At 42.4% G+C, this 26,914-nt stretch overlaps 16 non-coding genes across 16 annotated transcripts; 7 read left to right on the top strand and 9 right to left on the bottom strand.

Annotated features, from left to right (window-relative positions):
- Positions 1-58: 58 nt before the first annotated feature.
- Positions 59-130, bottom strand: Trnaq-cug. The gene has a single exon. It is a non-coding gene; the product is annotated as a tRNA-Gln (tRNA).
- A 248-nt stretch (positions 131-378) lies between these two features.
- On the top strand, positions 379-467 carry Trnay-gua. Its single transcript is given in 2 exon segments — positions 379-415; positions 432-467. It is a non-coding gene; the product is annotated as a tRNA-Tyr (tRNA).
- A 358-nt stretch (positions 468-825) lies between these two features.
- Trnaq-cug lies at positions 826-897 on the bottom strand. The gene has a single exon. It is a non-coding gene; the product is annotated as a tRNA-Gln (tRNA).
- Positions 898-1,145: 248 nt separating this feature from the next.
- On the top strand, positions 1,146-1,234 carry Trnay-gua. The gene is given in 2 exon segments: positions 1,146-1,182; positions 1,199-1,234. It is a non-coding gene; the product is annotated as a tRNA-Tyr (tRNA).
- Positions 1,235-1,592: 358 nt separating this feature from the next.
- On the bottom strand, positions 1,593-1,664 carry Trnaq-cug. Its single transcript has one exon. It is a non-coding gene; the product is annotated as a tRNA-Gln (tRNA).
- A 248-nt stretch (positions 1,665-1,912) lies between these two features.
- Positions 1,913-2,001, top strand: Trnay-gua. The gene is given in 2 exon segments: positions 1,913-1,949; positions 1,966-2,001. It is a non-coding gene; the product is annotated as a tRNA-Tyr (tRNA).
- Positions 2,002-2,359: 358 nt separating this feature from the next.
- Trnaq-cug lies at positions 2,360-2,431 on the bottom strand. Its single transcript has one exon. It is a non-coding gene; the product is annotated as a tRNA-Gln (tRNA).
- A 248-nt stretch (positions 2,432-2,679) lies between these two features.
- On the top strand, positions 2,680-2,768 carry Trnay-gua. Its single transcript is given in 2 exon segments — positions 2,680-2,716; positions 2,733-2,768. It is a non-coding gene; the product is annotated as a tRNA-Tyr (tRNA).
- A 358-nt stretch (positions 2,769-3,126) lies between these two features.
- On the bottom strand, positions 3,127-3,198 carry Trnaq-cug. Its single transcript has one exon. It is a non-coding gene; the product is annotated as a tRNA-Gln (tRNA).
- Positions 3,199-3,446: 248 nt separating this feature from the next.
- Positions 3,447-3,535, top strand: Trnay-gua. The gene is given in 2 exon segments: positions 3,447-3,483; positions 3,500-3,535. It is a non-coding gene; the product is annotated as a tRNA-Tyr (tRNA).
- A 358-nt stretch (positions 3,536-3,893) lies between these two features.
- Positions 3,894-3,965, bottom strand: Trnaq-cug. The gene has a single exon. It is a non-coding gene; the product is annotated as a tRNA-Gln (tRNA).
- Positions 3,966-16,354: 12,389 nt separating this feature from the next.
- Positions 16,355-16,443, top strand: Trnay-gua. The gene is given in 2 exon segments: positions 16,355-16,391; positions 16,408-16,443. It is a non-coding gene; the product is annotated as a tRNA-Tyr (tRNA).
- Positions 16,444-16,801: 358 nt separating this feature from the next.
- On the bottom strand, positions 16,802-16,873 carry Trnaq-cug. The gene has a single exon. It is a non-coding gene; the product is annotated as a tRNA-Gln (tRNA).
- Positions 16,874-17,121: 248 nt separating this feature from the next.
- Trnay-gua lies at positions 17,122-17,210 on the top strand. The gene is given in 2 exon segments: positions 17,122-17,158; positions 17,175-17,210. It is a non-coding gene; the product is annotated as a tRNA-Tyr (tRNA).
- A 358-nt stretch (positions 17,211-17,568) lies between these two features.
- Positions 17,569-17,640, bottom strand: Trnaq-cug. Its single transcript has one exon. It is a non-coding gene; the product is annotated as a tRNA-Gln (tRNA).
- Positions 17,641-18,776: 1,136 nt separating this feature from the next.
- Trnaq-cug lies at positions 18,777-18,848 on the bottom strand. The gene has a single exon. It is a non-coding gene; the product is annotated as a tRNA-Gln (tRNA).
- Positions 18,849-26,914: the final 8,066 nt, after the last annotated feature.

Genomic DNA, 26,914 nt, shown 5'->3' with positions numbered 1-26,914 from the left:
CTATCGCTGTTACTTCCTCGGCGAGAAACGCTTATTACAGAAAATTTAGACTAAACGAAGGTTCCACCGAGATTCGAACTCGGATCGCTGGATTCAGAGTCCAGAGTGCTAACCGTTACACCATGGAACCAGACAGGAGAATGGGACTCGTAAATACACTTAGCAGTGTTCTGACGTACTTCAGACACTTCCTACTTGCATTTTTTAACATAATTGACACGATCGAGCATTATAAAACTTAATCTGGGCAATGTTTGCACTTGCAGCCGATGACTGCATTTCCTGTGCGTCTATATGGCAGCGCTGAGTAGCAGTGTGTGGAAACGAAAGACAGGGACGGACGTAAAGCAATCAGTACGAATAAGAAAGTATGCAGGGCCTCTGGTAGCTCAGTTGGTAGAGCGGTGGACTGTAGTGGAAGATTCACAGTTATCCATAGGTCGCTGGTTCAAATCCGGCCCAGAGGACTGTTTTTCTAATCTCAGGAGCAAAGAGGCTCCAGAGCATGCCCACTCGGTCAGAACCTCCCTATGTTTTAAACCTATTTTAAAGGAAATTCATTTGCTCAGCTTCTAGTAGCTAGTTGATAATCATGGGATTCTTAGCCTTCGTAGGATAATGATATTTCTTCGAATTATAGTAAAATTGCTTGCTCTTACAGGCATTACTCGTTTAATGTGCTATATAGGTCACATAGTCGCACCAATATTCAGCCGTTTCATAGACATCTCGTTTTTAATACAAACGTAGAAACTACACCCCTGAGCCTATCGCTGTTACTTCCTCGGCGAGAAACGCTTATTACAGAAAATTTTGACTAAACGAAGGTTCCACCGAGATTCGAACTCGGATCGCTGGATTCAGAGTCCAGAGTGCTAACCGTTACACCATGGAACCAGACAGGAGAATGGGACTCGTAAATACACTTAGCAGTGTTCTGACGTACTTCAGACACTTCCTACTTGCATTTTTTAACATAATTGACACGATCGAGCATTATAAAACTTAATCTGGGCAATGTTTGCACTTGCAGCCGATGACTGCATTTCCTGTGCGTCTATATGGCAGCGCTGAGTAGCAGTGTGTGGAAACGAAAGACAGGGACGGACGTAAAGCAATCAGTACGAATAAGAAAGTCTGCAGGGCCTCTGGTAGCTCAGTTGGTAGAGCGGTGGACTGTAGTGGAAGATTCACAGTTATCCATAGGTCGCTGGTTCAAATCCGGCCCAGAGGACTGTTTTTCTAATCTCAGGAGCAAAGAGGCTCCAGAGCATGCCCACTCGGTCAGAACCTCCCTATGTTTTAAACCTATTTTAAAGGAAATTCATTTGCTCAGCTTCTAGTAGCTAGTTGATAATCATGGGATTCTTAGCCTTCGTAGGATAATGATATTTCTTCGAATTATAGTAAAATTGCTTGCTCTTACAGGCATTACTCGTTTAATGTGCTATATAGGTCACATAGTCGCACCAATATTCAGCCGTTTCATAGACATCTCGTTTTTAATACAAACGTAGAAACTACACCCCTGAGCCTATCGCTGTTACTTCCTCGGCGAGAAACGCTTATTACAGAAAATTTAGACTAAACGAAGGTTCCACCGAGATTCGAACTCGGATCGCTGGATTCAGAGTCCAGAGTGTTAACCGTTACACCATGGAACCAGACAGGAGAATGGGACTCGTAAATACACTTAGCAGTGTTCTGACGTACTTCAGACACTTCCTACTTGCATTTTTTAACATAATTGACACGATCGAGCATTATAAAACTTAATCTGGGCAATGTTTGCACTTGCAGCCGATGACTGCATTTCCTGTGCGTCTATATGGCAGCGCTGAGTAGCAGTGTGTGGAAACGAAAGACAGGGACGGACGTAAAGCAATCAGTACGAATAAGAAAGTATGCAGGGCCTCTGGTAGCTCAGTTGGTAGAGCGGTGGACTGTAGTGGAAGATTCACAGTTATCCATAGGTCGCTGGTTCAAATCCGGCCCAGAGGACTGTTTTTCTAATCTCAGGAGCAAAGAGGCTCCAGAGCATGCCCACTCGGTCAGAACCTCCCTATGTTTTAAACCTATTTTAAAGGAAATTCATTTGCTCAGCTTCTAGTAGCTAGTTGATAATCATGGGATTCTTAGCCTTCGTAGGATAATGATATTTCTTCGAATTATAGTAAAATTGCTTGCTCTTACAGGCATTACTCGTTTAATGTGCTATATAGGTCACATAGTCGCACCAATATTCAGCCGTTTCATAGACATCTCGTTTTTAATACAAACGTAGAAACTACACCCCTGAGCCTATCGCTGTTACTTCCTCGGCGAGAAACGCTTATTACAGAAAATTTAGACTAAACGAAGGTTCCACCGAGATTCGAACTCGGATCGCTGGATTCAGAGTCCAGAGTGTTAACCGTTACACCATGGAACCAGACAGGAGAATGGGACTCGTAAATACACTTAGCAGTGTTCTGACGTACTTCAGACACTTCCTACTTGCATTTTTTAACATAATTGACACGATCGAGCATTATAAAACTTAATCTGGGCAATGTTTGCACTTGCAGCCGATGACTGCATTTCCTGTGCGTCTATATGGCAGCGCTGAGTAGCAGTGTGTGGAAACGAAAGACAGGGACGGACGTAAAGCAATCAGTACGAATAAGAAAGTATGCAGGGCCTCTGGTAGCTCAGTTGGTAGAGCGGTGGACTGTAGTGGAAGATTCACAGTTATCCATAGGTCGCTGGTTCAAATCCGGCCCAGAGGACTGTTTTTCTAATCTCAGGAGCAAAGAGGCTCCAGAGCATGCCCACTCGGTCAGAACCTCCCTATGTTTTAAACCTATTTTAAAGGAAATTCATTTGCTCAGCTTCTAGTAGCTAGTTGATAATCATGGGATTCTTAGCCTTCGTAGGATAATGATATTTCTTCGAATTATAGTAAAATTGCTTGCTCTTACAGGCATTACTCGTTTAATGTGCTATATAGGTCACATAGTCGCACCAATATTCAGCCGTTTCATAGACATCTCGTTTTTAATACAAACGTAGAAACTACACCCCTGAGCCTATCGCTGTTACTTCCTCGGCGAGAAACGCTTATTACAGAAAATTTAGACTAAACGAAGGTTCCACCGAGATTCGAACTCGGATCGCTGGATTCAGAGTCCAGAGTGCTAACCGTTACACCATGGAACCAGACAGGAGAATGGGACTCGTAAATACACTTAGCAGTGTTCTGACGTACTTCAGACACTTCCTACTTGCATTTTTTAACATAATTGACACGATCGAGCATTATAAAACTTAATCTGGGCAATGTTTGCACTTGCAGCCGATGACTGCATTTCCTGTGCGTCTATATGGCAGCGCTGAGTAGCAGTGTGTGGAAACGAAAGACAGGGACGGACGTAAAGCAATCAGTACGAATAAGAAAGTATGCAGGGCCTCTGGTAGCTCAGTTGGTAGAGCGGTGGACTGTAGTGGAAGATTCACAGTTATCCATAGGTCGCTGGTTCAAATCCGGCCCAGAGGACTGTTTTTCTAATCTCAGGAGCAAAGAGGCTCCAGAGCATGCCCACTCGGTCAGAACCTCCCTATGTTTTAAACCTATTTTAAAGGAAATTCATTTGCTCAGCTTCTAGTAGCTAGTTGATAATCATGGGATTCTTAGCCTTCGTAGGATAATGATATTTCTTCGAATTATAGTAAAATTGCTTGCTCTTACAGGCATTACTCGTTTAATGTGCTATATAGGTCACATAGTCGCACCAATATTCAGCCGTTTCATAGACATCTCGTTTTTAATACAAACGTAGAAACTACACCCCTGAGCCTATCGCTGTTACTTCCTCGGCGAGAAACGCTTATTACAGAAAATTTTGACTAAACGAAGGTTCCACCGAGATTCGAACTCGGATCGCTGGATTCAGAGTCCAGAGTGCTAACCGTTACACCATGGAACCAGACACGAGCATGGGACGCGTAAATACATTTAGCAGTATACTGACGTACTTCAGACACTTCCTACTTGCATTTTTTAACCTAATTGACACGATCGAGCGTTATAAAACTTAATCTGGGCAATGTTTGCAGTTTGAAACACTTATGTAACGCAGCAGCGATGGCGAGGCATTGTAGCATCTGTGACCAGAGAGTTTGCGCTTGACCGCGCGAGTGTTGCGAGCGGTTCTCAGTCTGTCAGTCAGTCGTTGCGAGTCTGTAGCTCTGTCTAGTTGAGAGCAGTACTCTAGTAGTAGTCGTGTAGTGCAGTACGCCAATAGTCGTCATGGAGAGCGGTCGGCAACACTGGTCAAGATGGTGAAGAAGGTATACTGTTAATTAATATAATCATTAGATAATGAAAAATGTTATTTATTGTAACTATTCTCCAACAAGTCCCCAATAATAATTTTTATTTCAAAAGCATTTTTTTCAAAAATTTAATTTTTATTGAATTAAAGATTTCGTTGCACTTCCCATTTCACTCCACTTCTTTAAAAGAAAATTTTTAGTAAAATCACAAAAAAAGAGAATATTATTATTTGCAATGCAGTTCCTCCAAGCGGTGCGTAACAACAAGAGCAGAAATGTGACATCCATTTATTCTGAGGTAAGACTTTAATTCTGATTGTTTTACACAGGGCCAAAGACCGATGTTTCGGTTTAATTGAATTTCCTTATCACTGAATGGACTTTAATTTTTTTATGAAAAACTTATACTTAAGTCAGATTGCGATTCTCACTTTTATTGTCATTAAATTTAATTGCTAAGGGAGGTTACACTTGGGTCCCATTCATTATTATTTCTGTCTTAAAATTTCAGTGGAGAGGTTACACATAGAGCAATGTCCATTGGCATTCCTAAATAATATTACTGTCATGTAAATTTTTGTGGGGAGGTTACACTTGGCGACACCCAGTCCAGGATCGAATTTCGTTGAGAGTCTTTTGAACAACAGTCAGATATCTGCTCTTGTTTGCTTAGATATAATTAGGATTTGGCGCAACGCTTTTACTAATTTTGTGACTCTCTTTCCACAGATCAACGGCAATTCTTTGCTCTGTTGTAATTGTGTGTTGCTTTTGCATTTGTGATTATTTGTTTTGTGAAAAATTGTGACTATTGTAAAAATGCCGCGAAAGACTGAATAGTGTATCGCGAAGTATTGTGAACGAATTTACCGACTTAAACAACGTGACGAATAGTAATTGTGACACGCAGTGTAATGATGACAATCCTGCGTTCACTGACAATCAATGCATTCCAACCACTAGTGATGACTTTTACCCTGATAATGAACAAACAAACTCAATTGTCTCGTCTGTTAATTTGACGACAATTGATGACGCAGAACGCTCTATTGTAATGAGCGCTGCCGAGCTTAACACACCCGATTTAGAAAATTCAAGTAACGTACCGATAAATTTTTCGAATGAAAATGGACAGTGTTCTGAAAGTACGATGGATTCATTTAATTCCGAAATAGTGAGTGACAGTGTAGGTCCGACTGATAATCCTTTTTGTAAATTGCAGAATGACCAAATGGTCACACAAAGCGCGACAATTCCAGGTACACAATCAAACAGCACAGATAATGGAGTAGGTAATGCTACATTTGATTTGAATCAATTTATGGCAATAATGTTACAATTTAAGAACGATATTGGTGTAGGTATCAAACAACAATTTACTGAACAGAATAAAAAATTAGACAAACAAAGTGAAGATTTTAAACAACTCAGTGAACAGGTCAAACAACAGAGTGAAGATTTCAGACAACTTAGGGAAGATAACAAACAAGATAACGAAATACTCAAACAATACTTAAATGAAAAATTAGACGACAATTCGAGACAGCTTAGTGAACAAATTAGAGCCGTTGCTGCGCAGTGCCATGACACTAAGGAACAGTTGCGCGTAGAAATTGAGGCTTGTTCACAAAAAAATAGCGAAGAAATTAAGTCTGTTGCGCAGGAATTAAGAGAAATGCAAACAGCCGCAACAGATACACTCAGAGACGAAATTAGCGGAGTCGCTAAACAATGCTCTGAAAAAGCTATACAATTACGGGATGAGTTTAAAGCAATGACGGTAGAACTTTCGCGCACTATGGACGCAAAGATAGACGCGAAATTCGAACAGCAGAACACTCAGATTAACGAGCGCTTTAATCAGCACATACAGAACAGTGATACGCGTTTCCGCAGATTTATTCAGGATCAAAACAAAGTAAAACGACAAGTCATGGAAACAATCACTGCACAAAGACAAGAGGACAAACGTAAAATATTCGCGAAAGCGAAGACGTATGTAGACAATAATATTACTACAGTGTCCGACAAAATTAATACCATAGAACAATTGAACGCGGAATTACGGGATGAAATTTCTGACCTTAAATCAAAAACAGATACACACACAGTAAATATTCAAACAGTGACAGATAGATTCGAACAATTAGATCTAACACAGGATTGTGATGTTATCAAAGCTGATGTTAAAAAACTGAGCGAAACTACGCGCAAGTTGCAAAAACAGATTAATGCGTCTGATTCTAAAACCGATGATCAGGTTAAAATACTGACTGAAAAATATGATGAATTGGCCAGTCGTATTGATGTTATCGAAAATACTAATGACAATAAATCAGACGATACTGCACCGGTTTCATTTATCCAAACACCTGAATTTCAAAATTTACAGCAGACAATTAATGAGATCGATTCATCTAACAACACGTTACGTAGGAAGTTATCAAATTTACAACAAGAAGTAACAGAGATGAAAAACATTTCAGTTAATAACATGCCACAACAGACGCCACTTTATGAACATGTGTCAGACTCACGCAGCGCGTATAATTTGGGTAATCTACAGAGAGTACGGGACTTAGATTCCGATCAACCACAGTTCAATAGATTCTCTTACGATCCTGAACCTGTTCCATCACACAGAGATGATAATTTCGACTACAAACATTTTCTGTCAGTGAGAAAGTTTAAAGTTTTTAAAAACGATAGAACGCAGATTCACCCACTGGATTGGATTCAACAATTTAGCTTTGCTCTTCCACCGAATTGGCCTGTAACACACAAACTTGAATTTATTTGCAGTTTTTTGGAAGGCGAACCGGCAACTCGTATGAGACCGATCGCGAGGCAATGCTACTCAGTAGAGGAATTTCAGAATGCTTTTCTGTCAGCGTACTGGTCGAAGACGACACAGCGCGGAATTAAAGACCAACTAATTAGTTTGCCGAATTACGAGAACTCAAATTTTCCCAGTGTGACGCAATTTTTTGAGCACATGGTACAACAAAACCAATACCTGAGTGAACCGTACAGTGAATCCGCACTTATACAATTATGCATTTCCAAATTACCACGGTCATTACGAGTGTCACTTCTAACGGGTCAGCAAAAAGAAAACATTTCAGCATTCAGAGATCTTTTACAGCTCTTGGAAGTACAGCAATCTGATTATTCTTTTGTAAACAAAAATTTTTCGAGTAACAACCAAGGTCAACAACAGTACTGCAATTATGATCAGGGACGTAATTCCAATCGGAAAGATAACAGACGTTTTAGGAACGACAACTACCAAAACTTTAATAACAGGCAAAATTCTAATTATCAATACCGTCAAAATTTTCAGCAACAGGAACAACACTTTAGTAACAATAGAGGTGTTTCACAACAACAACATCAAAACCAGCCGGTTAACATACCTAACCAACAATGGAATACACAAGGTCAACCAGGCTTTAATGTTTCGCCGCGTGGACGTATAGCCCCTGGTCCAACAAATAGTAACGCACGGGAGCAGAGAAACAACTATGTACAAAGAAGACAGTATTTCAATTCCCATCGCAATACACCGTATAGGAATGACTATTACGACAGACGTAAAAACGATGAGCACAATTACCAGCGTACATATAATAACAGTCGGTCTCACCAACAGCAAAATCATAAGCAAGAACATATTCTCATGAATGAACCCGACAGTAGGTACCATCCAGAGCGTAACACGTCTGGAAGAAGTAATAGAACAGTTCAAATAGTCGAAATGCCACAGAATCCTCATAATAATAATAACACGTCAGATAGAATCTGACTAGATAATGTACAGGACGCATCTTGCAATAATACAAGCACTACCTTAGACACGCAAAATGTTGTTCACGAAAATGTAATTACTTTTGACGACATCAGAGACACTCTTTTACAGGAAAGACCAGTTATTCAGAAAACCATTTCACATCCTGTTATCGAAATTAAAATTGGTTCATCGAAATTTTCAGCAGTAATCGATTCCGGATCACCTATATCAGTAATTAATGAGGAGACTTTCAACGAGTGCAACAAAGAGAATACTTATCCGACGTTACCTTTAGGCAAAACAAAAGTGAAAGGAGCAGTATCGAGTAAAGGTGTAGACGTTAAATTACAGACGCATTTATCATTTTATATTGGAGGTCATACTTTCCACTCTAATTTTTGGATTGTGCCTTTATTGACAACATACGTTATTTTAGGCACGAATTTTCTGGTACAACACGACGCAGTCATTGATTTTCAGAATTCTTATTTAATGTTAAAGGATGAAAATGTACAACTTGCTTTAGAATTTCAGCACTCATTATCTGCGGAAGAACAAACAATCAACCGCACAGAGGTCATTTCCGCAACACGTGACAGACTGTAATCCCACATTGTTAACGGATACGTACGTACACAACTATAATACTCCAGACGAAATGGACTACGACGTAATACAAATGATTTCCGATAAAGTTAGACAAAGCAGTGCAACTACAGACGACGAACGAACGCAATTACATAAAATTCTTTTAGAGCAAGCTCCAGTTTTTGACAACATTCCTGGTACTATGTCCGGATTTATGTATGAATTTCAAGTGAAACAGCACGACACATTTAAAGCTAAACATTATCCCATTCCATATATTCACAGAGAACAGGTTAAAAAAGAGCTGCAAGATATGCTTGATCAAGGAATTATTGAACCGGCAGTTAGTCCGTACATAAACCCGCTACATATTGTTAAGAAAAAAGATGGGTCACTTCGCCTTGTACTTGATTCACGTCACATTAATGACATTATTATTAATGAAACAGATCGACCACAGACATTAGAGGAACTTCTACAGAAATTTCATGGTACAGCTATTTATTCTACATTAGATTTGAAATCGGGATTTTGGCAAATTCAACTTCATCCGAATTGCAGAAAATATACAGCTTTTCTCTGTTTCGGCGACTTATCAATTTTGCAAACTACCGTTCGGCTTAACTATTTCTTCTGCAGCTTTTATTCGCGGTTTGAACACTATACTTCCGACAGAACTTAAAGACAGAATTACGACGTATGTAGACGACATTCTTATCGCAGAAGCTAACTGGTCTGAACACAATCTGATTCTTGAACAACTGTTACAAACTTTTCATGCACAAGGACTTACAGTTAATCTCAGTAAATCGCACTTTGGCAAAACTTCTATAAAATTTCTTGGACACGTAATTTCAGCAGAAGGCATTGCACCTGATCCGGAAAAACTTCAAGCTCTACGTGACATTACCGTTCCTACAACGAAGAAGCAATTACGCAGTTTTTTGGGCTTAATTAATTTTTTTCGTAAATTTATTCATCACACTGCTTTAGACACACCCAGATTATGTCAATTAACAGGTAAAAACAGTATTTGGTCTTGGGATAAGCAAGCACATTCTGAATTTGTGAACCTGAAACATGCTTTGTTGAATGCTCCACTTTTATCGCACCCAGATCTTACCAGAAATTTTTCCATTGCCACCGACAGCTCTAACACCGCTTTAGGCGTACATATTTTCCAGGAAATTGAAGAAGGTGGTTCAATAGTAATTAAAAACATTGCATTTGCAAGTCGCATTCTGTCACCTGCTGAACGAAATTATTCTGTTACTGAACTTGAAACATTATGTGTTGTTTGGGCATTTACGAGATTTCGGCATTTTCTTTATGGCAGACATACCACTGTTTACACATATCACAGAGCGATACAATTTTTACTTTCAGCTAAATTTACTCACGACAGATTAAGCAGATGGAAACTGTATTTACAGGAATTTAATTTTTCAATAGTTCACATTCCCGGCACACAAAATGTTATAGCAGACGCACTATCGCGTTCTCTCAGCAACAATCAGCAAGACGTAGCAACCAACTTCTGCAAAACAAATTTCAGTGTCATGTACATTCAGCAAGTTGCATTTGAAAACTTTATTTCATCGTCATTACAGGACATAGCACAAGAACAAAACAAAGACAATGTATGGAAAGAAATTAAACACCTTTGGCAAGATAGGAATAATGTTACGATTAGGAACCACTACACTGTACGCAATGACATTTTGTTTCGCCGCTCTCATCCTGACAGCAACAATTGGTTATTATGCATACCTGACGAACTGGTTAACAAATTAATTTGGTACACTCATTTAAGCTACGCACATTACGGAGCACGAAAATGTTTTCTTATACTGAGACAGAACTGTTATTTTACCAACATGGAGAAACGTATACGACGAGTTTTAGCGTCTTGTAAAATTTACCAGAAAGCTAAATCAGACACCACTTCACATATTCCTCCATTATATCCCATTATACCTGTTAAATTAAGACACATGGCCGCTGTAGACATTTTTGGTCCGATTCCCAGAACTAACAGAGGTTTTTGCTACATATTTGTCGCTGTTGAGCTCACTTCAAAATTTGTTACTTTCACTCCATTACGCAAAGCTACTGCTAAAACTGTTTCGAAAGCATTTGTAAAACATTTTCTATCTCATGTAGGGCATGTAATGAAAGTAATTTCTGACAATGGATCTCAATTTCGTAGTAGCGTATGGACACGCATGTTACGAGCCAGAAACATTTCTCCGATCTATATATCCAAGTACCACGCTTCTTCGAACCCCTGTGAAAGATTAATGAAAGAAATTGGTAAACTGTGCCGAATATACTGCCACAAAAGACATATTGATTGGGACACACACATATTCTCATTCCAAGATGTAATTAATTCCATTCCAAATGAATCCACTATGCTATCTCCGTCTGTTATACTGAAAAATGCTGAACCACCTAACAAAATTAAAGAATTAATAACATTTCCTACATCTCGTCGATTACGACACCACGAAATAATTGACATTGCGCTGAACAACATCAAACGTGCCGCAGAGCGCCGGAGAAGACAGCAAAAACAGGTTTGTACACGCCGCGACTTTCACGTTGGACAGAAGATATTAATACGTACACACTATTTATCCAGTAAATTGAAAGGTAAGTGCAGTAAATTTGAACTTCTATTCGCAGGTCCATATCGGATTCGCAGCATCCCTCACCCCAATGTTGTACACGTCGAAACTTTGAGAACCAGAAAATCGAAAAGGCAATCACCATATCTCAAACATTAAACCGTTTATTGAATGAAGACACTTTATGATTCAACACACTATGATGCCATTTACTAATGCAATTATATTCACCTGACTAATTACTGATGATTATCGTATTATTTCTTGGCAAGTGCCCGACAAGGTAAGGTTAGCAGGTCGCTTTTCTTGTCGTTACACATCAGACCGTGCATATTTTTCCAAATGAACTTACGTATTTTATGAATAATTATGCAATTCTATGTAATGACGTATTAATTTTATCAAATTCTCTCTCCATTAAAGTCTTTAATTCTCGCCTCGATTAACTACACTACATACAAGCTGAACACAACGAACGTCACATTTTGTCTTTTTATGTATGATTGTATTCCAGTTTTGTTTATATGCACTGTGAAATAGTTAGGATATAACACACACCAGTTGACTTTGACATTTTTTGCTTTAGGACATCTCAAGATCGTGACTGTTTTACATTTTTTGCTGCTGCATCGTATTATTCTGTGTACATTTTTGCATCTGAACACTGTCAATGTCTTTGACATATTACGTTTTCTGTCATGTTATGCTGTATGGTTAATTGTGTCACCATAAACCAGTCATTATTTAGTGGGTATAGGATTTAAATGCAAGACATTAATCTTTGTTCATCAATTTCAGAAAGAAATGATGCATGTAAGAAATAAATTCAACAGAAATGGGAATTTCACCTAGGGAATAAACAAAAGAAGATGCAATAACTTTATGAGGAAGAGTAAATGGATCAGGATTGGCAGGCATTAACAAGAATATACTATACTCATCGTAGAATAGCAGTCTTAACTAATTTTTTCTTTCAGAATACAAGGTAATTGATGCAGGCTGTCAGACTGAACTACACATCTTAGTTTTAGTGATGAAATATGCTAGAGATGAGGAATAGTTGTATAATGGGTAATAAAGTGATTTTTTTGCAGATGATAATGAATGCTGACGAATAATGATGAAGAATATGCTGTTATGAATAATGAAGTTTTTCTTTACAGGTGATAATAATGAGGTTATGATGATACGGATAATGAAGTTTTCTTTACAGATGAGGATAATGTTGAAGTTATGTATTTATGCTATGTAGTTATTTAAGTATTTGTTGCAGTTTGTTTTGACAGCAGGTGTTATATTGCATAGTAGGATGATGGAAAGTTTTGGAAAGGACAGCTATGGAACATATTTTACACACATTTCACTACCTGTTAATTCGAAGTTCACTACTTTTCAGCATAGTGTGCGTTTCTTCTTTCAGGTCAATAATCCATTTTGTATTTTTTTTCAGGAGAAATTTTTCATGATACTTACTAAACCTGTTACTTATTATACCTGTTCTAGTACTTGCATTTTTTTATTTTTTACCCATTTGTGTTTATCATTTATGAATGTGATCACATATACTGCCTTGTTACATAACCTTGCTACAGCTGACTCATGACGAATGACATTACCTATCCTCATTTGCAGCAATAGGTCAAAAGCAAGTAGTGTTATGCCTCAGCAATTAATTATCGATCCCAACGCAATGCATTGCTAACAACAAAAAAAAAAAATGTATTACCAGTCCCAAGTAGTGATACCAGTTTGAGAAAATTCTGAATAATACTGATTAGCTCTGAATAGTATGTCACTTGAGTAATGACTTCTTAATGAGACAAAAAAAAGTATATATATAAAATAATGCTTTGTCACTGGCTAATAACTGGCACTGTTTATTGTAATGAGACTACTTATAATGCCTGTGATTATTAATGCTTTGACTGTAATTAACTGATTTTAATAATGACTTTGTAATGATCTGAATACTACTGAATGAGGAACACTGTTTATTATAATGAGACTACTTATAATGCCCATGATTATTAATGCTATGACTGTAATTAACTGATTTTAATAATGACTTTGTAATGATCTGAGTAATACTGAATGATGAACTATGTTTTTTTCTATTCAATACTTGCTGGCCACTGAGTGCCAATAATTAATGTCACTTGAAGAATTGTTATTAATTATGCCATTAATTAGCCCTTTTTTTCCCATGTTGAGTTTTCATGTTTTGGTTAATGGCCAATGAGTGCCAATAATTTGTATCACTCAATGTATTATGTTAATGCTAGGCCAATAATTGACTCTCCTTTTCAACTAAGACTTCTGATAAACATTATTCTGTCATACTAAATATACTTTGTAACTGGCCAAGGACCGCCACTGTTTATTGTAATACGATTACCCATGATGCCAGCTAGTGATTCTTAATAGATTAGAATGACACATAATTAATTAACTATGGTACTGTTTAATAATGCTTTGTAATTAGGAGAAGACTAATAATTCTTACTATTGGAATGACAAATGATTAATTAACGACAAATGATTAATTAACTGTAATTAGACAAATGATTAATTAACGACAAATGATTAATTAACTGTAATTAGGAAAAGGCTAATGATTATTATTGGAATGACAAATGATTAATTAACTGTAATTAGGAGAAGGTTAATGATTCTTAATTACACTCTAACTGAAAAGAATGCGATTATTTAATAATGCTTTGTAACCAGGAAAAGAAGGCTACTGATTCCATGTAAAACAATTAATGAACATTTTTCTGTAACACTACATACTTGGTACAGAAATGTTCAATAACTGGGCTATGAATGCCACAAACTAATTAAGTCTCTAATTGTCAATATTATGTGACTTGATGTCCTTCACCTCATAAGCTGACTACCCTGAATTACTGCAATGTCCATTTGTCCTGTTTATCCTAGTGATCATGGAGCACTATCTTTGGTTTTGCACTAATTCTACGTTGGTGCGCCTCGTAAGAGCGTGGTGTTGACACGACATGCTGTCCACCACCGTGAGCGATGAAGACGTTATTATGGTCGCACTGTTTGGTGTACCTAATGTACTGCCAAAATGAAAACATGGAATATTACTACGACAATTCAGTGTCTTGGGTACGCTGATAAATTCTGATGGGAAAAGAACTTCAAGTTGTGTCACTTGGTGTTGCACTTCTGTGGAAAGATATGGACTTTCAGAGCAGCTGTGTGCAATCTAAAGTGCTACAACCATGATGCAATCCTTCCCTTTCCTATCCTGATTCTTGTCACATAAAGAAAAAAAAAAAAATTTTTTTTGGTAACATCATTTATGTTCATAGGTTATACATTTTTCAATTTGTTGAATTCCAGTGCGAGTACACTTGTGGCACTGGTCGACATGATTTTTTTGCCATTGTGTTTATTTGTTGTGAAAATGCTAAAGACATTTCTCCAGTGCGTGTGCACTTTGGACATGATTTTTTGTCATTATGTTTATTTATTGCGAAAATGCTAAAGACATTTTTTCGATTTGTTCTGAAGTACAGTATATATACACTCTTGTCTTTTATATTGTATATACATTTTTATTTTTATGATATGTTCTGAACTACAGTGCATGTGCACTTCTGTTAGGTGTTAATATGTTTTCTACTGAACTTCAGTGCCTGTACACTTATCTCATTTTTCAATATGTTTTCTACTATTCTGTATATTCAATACGTTAATGCGAATGCACTTATGCCATTTGTTACTAATTGTACATACATTTCATCAATTACTGATATGTTCTCAACTGCAGTGCATGTGTACTCATGTCACTTGTCAACATAATATTTTTTGCCAGTCTGTTTATTTGTTCTGAATATGCCAATGAATTTTTTCAGTGCCTCTGCACTTTGTTTTCTGTCAAATAATTTGTATATACATTTTTTCTGATTTGCTACTATGTTTTGTCTTATATTTTGTACTTAGTGCGTGTGCACAACATTTAAATATTCTGTAAGCTGTAGGATTTTGTTAATTAAAGAAAAATTTTGCCGCGATTGGCAAGTCCAAATGACTCACCATCGCTGCCAAATTTTTGCCCCCCCAGTGGAGGGTTATGAAACACGTATGTAACGCAGCAGCGATGGCGAGGCATTGTAGCATCTGTGACCAGAGAGTTTGCGCTTGACCGCGCGAGTGTTGCGAGCGGTTCTCAGTCTGTCAGTCAGTCGTTGCGAGTCTGTAGCTCTGTCTAGTTGAGAGCAGTGCTCTAGTAGTAGTCGTGCAGTGCAGTACGCCAATAGTCGTCATGGAGAGCGGTCGGCAACACTGGTCAAGATGGTGAATAAGGTATACTGTTAATTAATATAATCATTAGATAATGAAAAATGTTATTTATTGTAACTATTCTCCAACAAGTCCCCAATAATAATTTTTATTTCAAAAGCATTTTTTTTTCAAAAATTTAATTTTTATTGAATTAAGGATTTCGTTGCACTTCCCATTTCACTCCACTTCTTTAAAAGAAAATTTTTAGTAAAATCACAAAAAAAGAGAATATTATTATTTGCAATGCAGTTCCTCCAAGCGGTGCGTAACAACAAGAGCAGAAATGTGACATCCATTTATTCTGAGGTAAGACTTTAATTCTGATTGTTTTACACAGGGCCAAAGACCGATGTTTCGGTTTAATTGAATTTCCTTATCACTGAATGGACTTTAATTTTTTTATGAAAAACTTATACTTAAGTCAGATTGCGATTCTCACTTTTATTGTCATTAAATTTAATTGCTAAGGGAGGTTACACTTGGGTCCCATTCATTATTATTTCTGTCTTAAAATTTCAGTGGAGAGGTTACACATAGAGCAATGTCCATTGGCATTCCTAAATAATATTACTGTCATGTAAATTTTTGTGGTGAGGTTACAAGTTGCAGCCGATGACTGCATTTCCTGTGCGTCTATATGGGCGCGCTGAGTAGCAATGTGTGGAAACGAAAGACAGGGACGGACGTAAAGCAATCAGAACGAACAAGAAAGTATGCAGAGCCTCTGGTAGCTCAGTTGGTAGAGCGGTGGACTGTAGTGGAGGATTCACAGTTATCCATAGGTCGCTGGTTCAAATCCGGCCCAGAGGACTGTTTTTCTAATCTCAGGAGCAAAGAGGCTCCAGAGCATGCCCACTCGGTCAGAACCTCCCTATGTTTTAAACCTATTTTAAAGGAAATTCATTTGCTCAGCTTGTAATAGCTAGTTGATAATCATGGGAGTCTTAGCCTTCGTAGGATAATGATATTTCTTCGAATTATCGTAAAATTGCTTGCTCTTACAGGCATTACTCGTTTAATGTGCTATATAGGTCACATCGTCGCACCAATATTCAGCCGTTTCATAGACGTCTCGTTTTTAACACAAACGTAGAAACTAAATCCCTGAGCCTATCGCTGATACTTCCTCGGCGAGAAATGCTTATTACAGAAAATTTAGACTAAACGAAGGTTCCACCGAGATTCGAACTCGGATCGCTGGATTCAGAGTCCAGAGTGCTAACCGTTACACCATGGAACCAGACACGAGCATGGGACGCGTAAATACATTTAGCAGTATACTGACGTACTTCAGACACTTCCTACTTGCATTTTTTAACATAATTGACACGATCGAGCGTTATGAAACTTAATCTGGGCAATGTTTGCAGTTGCAGCCGATGACTGCATTTCCTGTGCGTCTATATGGGCGCGCTGAGTAGCAATGTGTGGAAACGAAAGACAGGGACGGACGTAAAGCAATCAGAACGAACAAGAAAGTATGCAGAGCCTCTGGTAGCTCAGTTGGTAGAGCGGTGGACTGTAGCGGAGGATTCACAGTTATCCATAGGTCGCTGGTTCAAATCCGGCCCAGAGGACTGTTTTTCTAATCTCAGGAGCAAAGAGGCTCCAGAGCATGCCCACTCGGTCAGAACCTCCCTATGTTTTAAACCTATTTTAAAGGAAATTCATTTGCTCAGCTTGTAATAGCTAGTTGATAATCATGGGAGTCTTAGCCTTCGTAGGATAATGATATTTCTTCGAATTATCGTAAAATTGCTTGCTCTTACAGGCATTACTCGTTTAATGTGCTATATAGGTCACATCGTCGCACCAATATTCAGCCGTTTCATAGACGTCTCGTTTTTAACACAAACGTAGAAACTAAATCCCTGAGCCTATCGCTGATACTTCCTCGGCGAGAAATGCTTATTACAGAAAATTTAGACTAAACGAAGGTTCCACCGAGATTCGAACTCGGATCGCTGGATTCAGAGTCCAGAGTGCTAACCGTTACACCATGGAACCAGACACGAGCATGGGCGCGTAAATACATTTAGCAGTATACTGACGTACTTCAGACACTTCCTACTTGCATTTTTTAACCAAATTGACACGATCGAGCGTTATAAAACTTAATCTGGGCAATGTTTGCAGTTGCAGCCGATGACTGCATTTCCTGTGCGTCTATATGGGCGCGCTGAGTAGCAATATGTGGAAACGAAAGACAGGGACGGACGTAAAGCAATCAGAACGAACAGGAAAGTATGCAGAGCCTCTGGTAGCTCAGTACAGTTCCGCTTGAGACGCGACAGCGATCGCACGTGCTGTGTATTCGATCCGCCGTTTCCCTCGGGTTGTGACTATTTACTTTCTGTGTGTGTGACGTTTCTTTGTCTTCTTTTCTTCGTTGTTACGTCGCCTTCGTGTTTGTGTTGTGTCTTGTGTTGTGTAGCGGCTTTTGCCGCATTAATTAAGTGTTATGGCTTCCCGGTTGTTTCCGCGGAAGTGTACTCTCAGTTTTCAGTTTAACAAGGCCACCAGGAATGTTCAACCAACTTCGTTGGAAATTCACGAATGGATTGTGGATACGATTGGCATTACATCGGACCAGGTACATACGGCGTATTTTGACACAGAACTTTACTGTTTTTTTGTGAAATTGTTGAACCCGGTTTTGCTAGATAAGATTTTACTTAAACATGGTGAGCAAGTGTCGTTCCGTCATAGAGATGGTTCTGTTAGCAGTGTTACTGTTTCAAATGCTGAAATTACGTATACCACAGTTAGGGTTTATAATTTACCCCCTGAAGTTGAAAACAGTTACCTCAAGGAAGCTTTGCTTGGTTATGGTACCGTTCGGTCAATTCGAAATGAACGTTGGTCTGCACAACATAAGCTGCAATGTTATAATGGTGTCAGATCGGTTGAAATGCATATTAAGTCGAATATACCGTCCCATCTGGTTGTATGTGGTTATCGTGTTCATCTTACTTATGAGGGGCAAGTTGGTACGTGTTTTCTATGTAATGAAAATGGTCATGTTCGTGCTAATTGCCCTAAGCGGGTGTTTGTGCTTAAAAATGGGCTAGCACAACGCCGCAAATTAACGGTTGCCGATCTTGTGCCAGCAGCTTCCTCCACAGAAAATTTAGACTAAACGAAGGTTCCACCGAGATTCGAACTCGGATCGCTGGATTCAGAGTCCAGAGTGCTAACCGTTACACCATGGAACCAGACACGAGCATGGCCTCCTGCAGTAGATTCTTCACAACGGGTGACACCTTCCTCTGATGCAGGTTTTCCCCCGTTACCCCCTCGCCCAGATGTATCGGCTGCTTCTACACCGATCCCGTCTGTTTCCAATAACAAACGCCGTCGTGCTAGTGATACCGGTAGCACTGATGACGAAGCTGCTGTTTCGCAGCCGGTTTGCGGATCTGACGAGAGACTTCCGGAATCTCCCATGCTTGTTTTGGATTCTGTTCCCACTGTGTCTCCTGCTTTGCCTGATGACGTGAAACTTGCTGCCACGCCGTCGGCGCAAGAGCCCCAACATTCGGTCGAGGTGGTGTTGACATCCCGCCCGACACAGGCATCACAACATGTTGACGACACTTCGGTGCAGACAGCTGTTTGTCGGAAAATCGCTTCTAGAACTGCGCGCTCCGCTTCAGCGGATTTCAACCCTATCTCTCCACCTCCTACACTTCCAATACCTACACCTTCTGATGCCGGTGCCGATGTTCCTGATGCAGTTTTCCCCTTGCTTGCTCCTTCTTCTGATTCCTCTCGCCCTGCTAATCCTTCGGATGCCTTGGTTGACGTGCCTGATCTCGAACCCCCGACTCCTCCTGCTCTTGAATCTGGTGTGCATCAGATACGCCGTCGGGTGAAAGTGCCCCCCAATCTTCACACGGTGCGGAAAAAACACAAGCATGCAAAGGATGACTCTGATTCCGTTGATTCCGGGCAATCACCCTCTGCCATGTCTGATGTTGATGATCTGGATGTAGTTGCTTCTAATGTGGTGTAATTAGGGTTCATTTTCCCTTTTTTTTGTTGATGTTGCAGGCGTACACGTTTATTACCTTAAATATAAATAGCATTCAATCTGCTCTGAAGTTAGCGTCTCTGCAGCAGTTCATTTATGACTCTGCAGCTGATGTTGTTTTCCTGCAGGAAGTCTCCGTTGCACACCTGTTTGTTCCTGGCTTTCGCACTATTATAAATTTTGCGCCTGAGTTTTCCACAGGTACTGCCTTACTAATTCGTGACGGTATCCCCGTTACCGAAATTGAGCTCTTAGACTCGGGAAGGGGTATTGGTTGTCGGTTATTTGACACAACCTTGGTTAATATTTACGCCCCCTCTGGTTCCAGCAAACGGCAGGAAAGGTCTCGTTTTTATAAAGAGGATCTGATTTATCTTTTACGCAAAAATCCTGCGACTTTGATATTGGCGGGTGATTTTAATTGTGTATTACAAGCTAAGGACCAATCCCCTCATTTTAATTATTGTTTCGAGCTACATTCTCTTGTACGTCAACTACGACTACGCGATGCGTGGGAGGTTAAACACCCCACTTTAGTTAAATTTACATTTTTTACTGCCACGTCAAGTAGTTGACTGGACCGATTGTATATTTCTGATCCCCTTAGTGTTTCTGTTTTAAATGTAGATGTTATTCCAGCCAGTTTTACGGATCGTTGTGCCCTTGCGGTTATAATTAATTTGGAGCGTCAGCCTCTTATACTTTATCGGCCGCTGTGGAAATTAAATGTCTCCTTGCTCGATGACCCTGACATCGAACCTCTAATACAGACGGCGTGGGACATGTGTTTACGTTCTCTGCGATACTATCCGTCTAAGCTTCACTGGTGGATCCACTGTGCGAAGCCAAAACTCCGTCGCACTTTAATGTCCTACAGTTATAATAGAGCGCGAGATCTGAAACTGACTTTTGAGTATTATTATTCGGTGCTTCGCGAACTTTATGATACTTCTCGAATGACAGGTGCCCACCTTTCTGAGATTCGGAAAATTAAAGCCAAGCTCCTTAGTATTAAACGACTTCAGATGGAAGGATTGAAGATTAAATCTAAACCGCCGTCCACCTTAGCACATGAAATGACTTCCATGTACCACCTGTTTCGTCACCACAAGAACCGTCGACGTGTATTGATTGACGGCCTTATGGCAGCTGATGGTTGCCGGCTTACCTTACAGAATCAAATAACCCATGAACTTACCTGCTACTATGAGACCTTATATGCTGTGGCTGATTCTGATCCGCTTGATGTTGACGAGATTTTAACTGCTATCCCATCAGTTTTAACAGAGGACCATAATGTGGAATTTTTAGCTCCTTTTACTGCAGACGAAATTTCAGCTTTCATTGCTTGTTCACCATCTCACAAATCTCCTGGTCCGGATGGCCTTCCTAAGGAATTTTTTGTTCGCTTTTGGACTATTATAGGGCCTGTTTTTACGGATATTGTAAATGAAATCTTGAATGGTGGCACAATTCCAGCCGATTTCAAGAGAGGTACGGTTGTCCTGATACCAAAATCTGCTGGTTTGAAGACAGCTAGTGACTTTCGTCCTTTAACCCTTTTAAATTTTGATTATAAGACGGCTGCTAGGGCTGTTAATGCACGTCTATCCCTCTTGCTTACACCTGTGATAACTCCTTGTCAAAGCTGCTTTCCAGGGCGCTCCATATTGACTCCTCTGGCGGGGTATCGTGATGTCGTGTCGATTGTCGCTGTCACCAATATTTCCTGTGCGCTTTTATTTGTTGATTTTAGTAAGGCTTTTGATCGTGTGTCCCATTCGTTTTTAGAGCTTCTGCTGCGCCGACTCGGTTTTAATGAAAAGGCGCTGCTGGTACTTAAGAATATGACGACTGGTATTTCTGCTAAGATTGACATTAATGGCCAGCTCACGAAGGTCATTGATATTAAACGTGGCGTCCCGCAAGGTAGCCCTTTATCCATGACCCTTTATGCTCTCTCCCTTCAACCACTCCTCTCTCGTCTCAACTCGACACTTCGTGGTCTTACGATTTCTGGGGTTACCCTGACAGCAACAGCTTATGCTGATGATTTGGTTGTTTTGCTTCGTTCCGCCGCATTAGTGCCGCAGTTGAAAATGGAACTAGATAAATTTTCTGCGGCCTCCGGTTCTCGTCTCAACCCCCGTAAAAGCAAACTTCTGAATTTGCGGGGCTTTGAAAATGTGGTTGTTCCGTGGGTTACGGCTGTTGAACACCATACACATTTAGGCATCTATCTTGAACGGTGTCCTCTTCGTATGGCTGCAAAAAATTGGCAAGTGGCCATTTCCAAGCTTCAAGGTGTTTTATTCGAACACTCATGGCGTTCGATACCGCTACTGCAAAAAAAGCGTGTGGTGGTGGTGGTGGTTGTTGTTGGATGTTTAAGGAGGACTAAACAGCGAAGGTCATCAGTCCCCCATTCCAAAATCAGGCGAGCCCAAAATCGACGGAGAATGTAAAAACCAAAGGGGGAGGAGACGTCCCCCCAGGCGCTAAAAGAACACAAATGCAGCAACAAACACTACAAACAAGAACAGGACAGAGGCACACCAGACAGAAAGAAACAGAAGAAAGGAAGATGGCCGGAGACTGGTTGACTGACCACGAGAACAAAAATGGGAAAGAGTCAACCATCTCACGGCACACCAGAACAGCAACAGACACAAGGACAAAAGACACAGAAAGGGAAAGGTGCAGGACCTCCCTAAATCGAACCATAAAACGGACTACCACGGATAAGTGGTGGTGGTGGTTGTTGGATGTTTAAGGGGGACTAAACAGCGAAGGTCATCAGTCCCCCATTCCAAAATCAGGCGAGCCGGAAATCGACGAAGCAGATAAAAACCAAAGGGGGAGGAGACGTCCCCCCAGGCGCTAAAAGCACACAAATCCAGCAACAAACACTACAGACAAGAACAGGACATAGGAACACCAGACAGAAAGAAACAGAAAGAAACAGAAGAAAGGAAGATGGCCGGAGACTGGTTGACTGACCACGAGATCAAAAATGGGAAAGAGTCAACCAGCTCACGGCACACCAGAACAGCAACAGACACAAGGACAATAGACACAGAAAGGGAAAGGCGCAGGACCTCCCTAAATCGAACCATAAAACGGACTACCACGGATAAAATTTAAAACGGTATCAGCCATGGAGGCATCGTCGGATAAAACCAAAGCCAAAGTGCCCGGGAGATTAAAAGATTGCCGGAGTGTGCGCAGTCGAGGACACTCCAGCAAAATGTGGCCGACCGTCAGCCGGGACCCACACTGACACACGGGGGGATCCTCCTGACACAAGAGATGGCCGTGCGTCAGGTACGTATGGCCGATGCGCAGCCGACACAGGACTACCGAGTCCCTGCGAGAAGCCCGCAGGGAGGAACGCCACACGGCGGTCGTCTCCTTGACAGCCCGCAGTTTATTCGGGGCTGTCATGCCACGCCATTCAGCAGCCCACATCCCAATCAGCTTACGGCGCAACACCATCTGCTGGTCGCGAGCCGTAAGGCCGATCTCCAAAGCCGGGGCGTCGATCGCCCCTTTGGCCAGCCTGTCTACACGTTCGTTCCCTGGGATGCCAACATGACCGGGCGTCCAAACCAGGACCACCGAACGACCAGAACGGGCAATGTCGGAAACAGTCTCCTGAATGGAGGACACCAGGGGAGAGGAGGGATAGCAGCGGTCGATGGCCTGAAGGCTGCTCAGGGAGTCACTGCAGATCACGACGGACCTACCTGAGCAGAAACGCATATGGTCAAGAGCGCGCAATATGGCCACCAGCTCTGCAGTAAAAATACTGCAGCCAGCCGGCAAGGTTGGTTGGTTGGGGGATTAAAGGGACCAGACTACTATGGTCATCGGTCCCTTTTTCCAAAGACAAAGAACACCCACAGAGAATAAAAACGAGGAACAGAAGAGATCACAGACGATTCAGAACAGGAGAGACTGAGACAAAGACAAGACAAAACGAACGAAAACCACATAGAGAATGACGGTGGTTGGCCGACCATAGAAATAAAAAAAGGAAAAGCCAACCACTTACACATTAAAAAATCAGTGTAAAATCATGGGCCAAAGGCCAGAATCAACACAAAACAATAAAATAAAACAGAAACACTCAGATTAAATGATAAAATCCCCCTGCCCGAATAAAACGTAAAACTAAGTCAGCCATAGCGGAGTCGTCTGTTAAAAGGGCAGGGAGCGTATCAGGCAGCGCAAATGTCTGCCTGACCACAGCTAAAAGGGGGCAGGCCAACAGAATGTGGGCCACTGTCAAAGCCGCCCCGCAGCGACATACAGGAGGGTCCTCCCTGCGCAGTAAATAACTGTGTGTCAGCCGGGAGTGGCCAATGCGGAGCCGGCAAAGAACTACCGAGTCCCTGCGAGTGGCTCGCAGGGATGACCGCCACACAGCCGTCGTCTCCTTGACAGCACGGAGTTTATTGGACATTGTCAGTTCGCGCCATTCCTCGTCCCATAGCGCCAAGATTTTGCGGCGGAAGACTGCCCGCAAATCAGTCTCAGGGAGGCCAAGGTCCAGAGATGGCTTGCTGGTGGCCTCTTTCGCCAGGCGGTCAACATGTTCGTTACCCGGGATACCGACATGACCGGGGGTCCACACAAAGACCACAGAGCGGCCGCAACAGGCGAGAGTATGCAGAGACTCGTGGATAGCCATCACCAAACGAGAACGAGGGAAACACTGGTCGAGAGCTCGTAAACCGCTCAGGGAATCGCTACAGATAACGAAGGACTCACCTGAGCAGGAGCGGATATACTCTAGGGCACGAAAGATGGCGACCAGTTCAGCAGTGTAAACGCTGCAGCCATCCGGCAAGGAACGTTGTTCGGAACGGTCCCCTAGAGTGAGCGCATACCCGACACGACCAGCAACCATCGAACCGTCAGTGTAGACAATACCAGAGCCCTGATACGTGGCCAGGATAGAATAAAAGCGGCGGCGGAAGGCCTCTGGAGGGACTGAGTCCTTCGGGCCCTGTGCCAGGTCCAGCCGAAGGCAAGGGCGACGAACACACCATGGGGGTGTATGCAAAGTAGCCCGGAAAGTAGGTGGAACAGTAAAAACCTGAAGCCCAGAGAGAAGCTCTTTGACGCGGACCGCTATTGTACAACCAGACCGGGGCCGACGATCTGGCAGATGGACGACCGATCGCGGGAACAGGAGACGATAGTTTGGATGCCTGGGCGAGCTTAGAACATGGGCAGCATAAGCGGCCAGCAAACGTTGGCGTCGGAACCGCAGGGGAGGTACACCTGCCTCCACTAGTACGCTGTCCACGGGGCTGGTGCGGAAAGCACCAGTGGCAAGGCGTATCCCGCTGTGGAGAATTGGGTCCAGCACCCGTAACGCAGATGGGGATGCTGAGCCATAAGCCAGGCTCCCATAATCCAGACGGGACTGGATTAACGCCTGGTAGAGCCGCAACAGGGTAAAGCGGTCGGCGCCCCAGCGGGTGTGGCTCAAGCATCTCAGAGCGTTTAGATGCCGCCAACACGTCTGTTTAAGCTGCCGGATATGAGGCAGCCAAGTCAACCGGGCATCGAAAACCACCCCCAAAAACCTGTGGGTCTCCACCACAGCAAGGAGTTCGTCGGCAAGATAAAGCCGCGGCTCAGGATGGACTGTTCGGCGCCGGCAGAAATGCATAACGCGGGTCTTGGCTGCCGAAAACTGAAACCCATGGGCTACAGCCCAAGACTGCGCCTTACGGATAGCGCCCTGTAGCTGACGTTCAACAGCTGCAATGCTGGGAGAGCTGTAATAAAGGCAGAAGTCGTCAGCATACAGGGAAGCGGAGACAGAGTTTCCCACGGCCGCAGCAAGACCGTTAATGGCAATTAAAAACAGACAGACACTTAAAACGGAACCCTGTGGCACACCGTTCTCCTGGACGTGGGAGGAACTATGCGAGGCCGCGACTTGCACGCGGAAGGTACGACACGACAGAAAATTGCGGATAAAAATCGGCAGAGGACCCCGAAGACCCCATCCATGGAGCGTAGAAAGAATGTGATGACGCCACGTCGTATCGTACGCCTTCCGCATGTCGAAAAAGACAGCGACCAGGTGCTGACGGCGGGAAAAGGCAGTACGGATGGCCGACTCCAGGCTCACCAGATTGTCGGCGGCGGAGCGGCCTTTACGGAACCCACCCTGAGATGGAGCCAGAAGGCCCCTAGACTCCAGTACCCAATTCAAGCGCCGGCTCACCATCCGTTCAAGCAACTTGCAAAGAACGTTGGTGAGGCTAAAGGGACGGTAGCTGTCCACCTCCAGAGGGTTCTTTCCAGGCTTCAAAACGGGGATGACAATGCCTTCCCGCCATTGCGACGGAAACTCCCCCTCGACCCAAAGACGGTTGTAAAGAGCGAGAAGGCGCCGCTGGCAGTCCACTGAAAGGTGTTTCAGCATCTGACAGTGGATGCCATCTGGCCCAGGAGCGGTTTCAGGGCAAGCAGCTAGGGCACTGCGAAATTCCCACTCACTGAATGGAGCATTGTAAGATTCCGGGTGGTTGCTGCGAAACGAAAGGCTCCGACGTTCCAGCCGCTCTTTAATGGAGCGGAAGGCCTGGGGGTAATTCGCAGAAGCGGAACTCATAGCAAAATGCTCTGCTAAGCGATTTGCAATGACGTCGGAGTCGGTACAAACGGCTCCATTCAGTGAGAGCGCAGGGACGCTGGCAGGGGTCCGATAGCCGTAGACGCGTCGAATCTTGGCCCAGACCTGCGAGGGAGTGACATGGAGGCCAATCGTGGACACATACCGCTCCCAGCACTCCTTCTTGCCCTGGCGGATAAGGAGGCGGGCCCGCGCACGCAGCCGTTTGAAGGCGATAAGGTGGTCGAGGGAGGGATGTCGCTTGTGACGCTGGAGCGCCCGCCGGCGATCTTTAATCGCTTCAGCGATCTCAGGCGACCACCAAGGCACAGCCTTCCGCCGAGGGGACCCACAGGAATGGGGAATGGCAGATTCGGCGGCAGTAACGATGCCGGTGGTGACCGATTGAACCACCGCATCAATGTCATCGGTAGAGAGCGGCTCAAAAGCGGCAGTGGAGGAGAACAAGTCCCAGTCAGCCTTATTCATAGCCCATCTGCTAGGGCGCCCAGAACAGTGGCGCTGTGGTAGTGACAAAAAGATCGGAAAGTGGTCACTACCACACAGGTCGTCATGCACACTCCATTGGACAGACGGTAAGAGGCCATGGC

Source organism: Schistocerca piceifrons, chromosome 2, assembly GCF_021461385.2.
Source record: "Schistocerca piceifrons isolate TAMUIC-IGC-003096 chromosome 2, iqSchPice1.1, whole genome shotgun sequence".
NCBI classification, from domain to species: domain Eukaryota; kingdom Metazoa; phylum Arthropoda; class Insecta; order Orthoptera; family Acrididae; genus Schistocerca; species Schistocerca piceifrons.
This window is presented reverse-complemented; position numbering and strand designations above follow the sequence as displayed.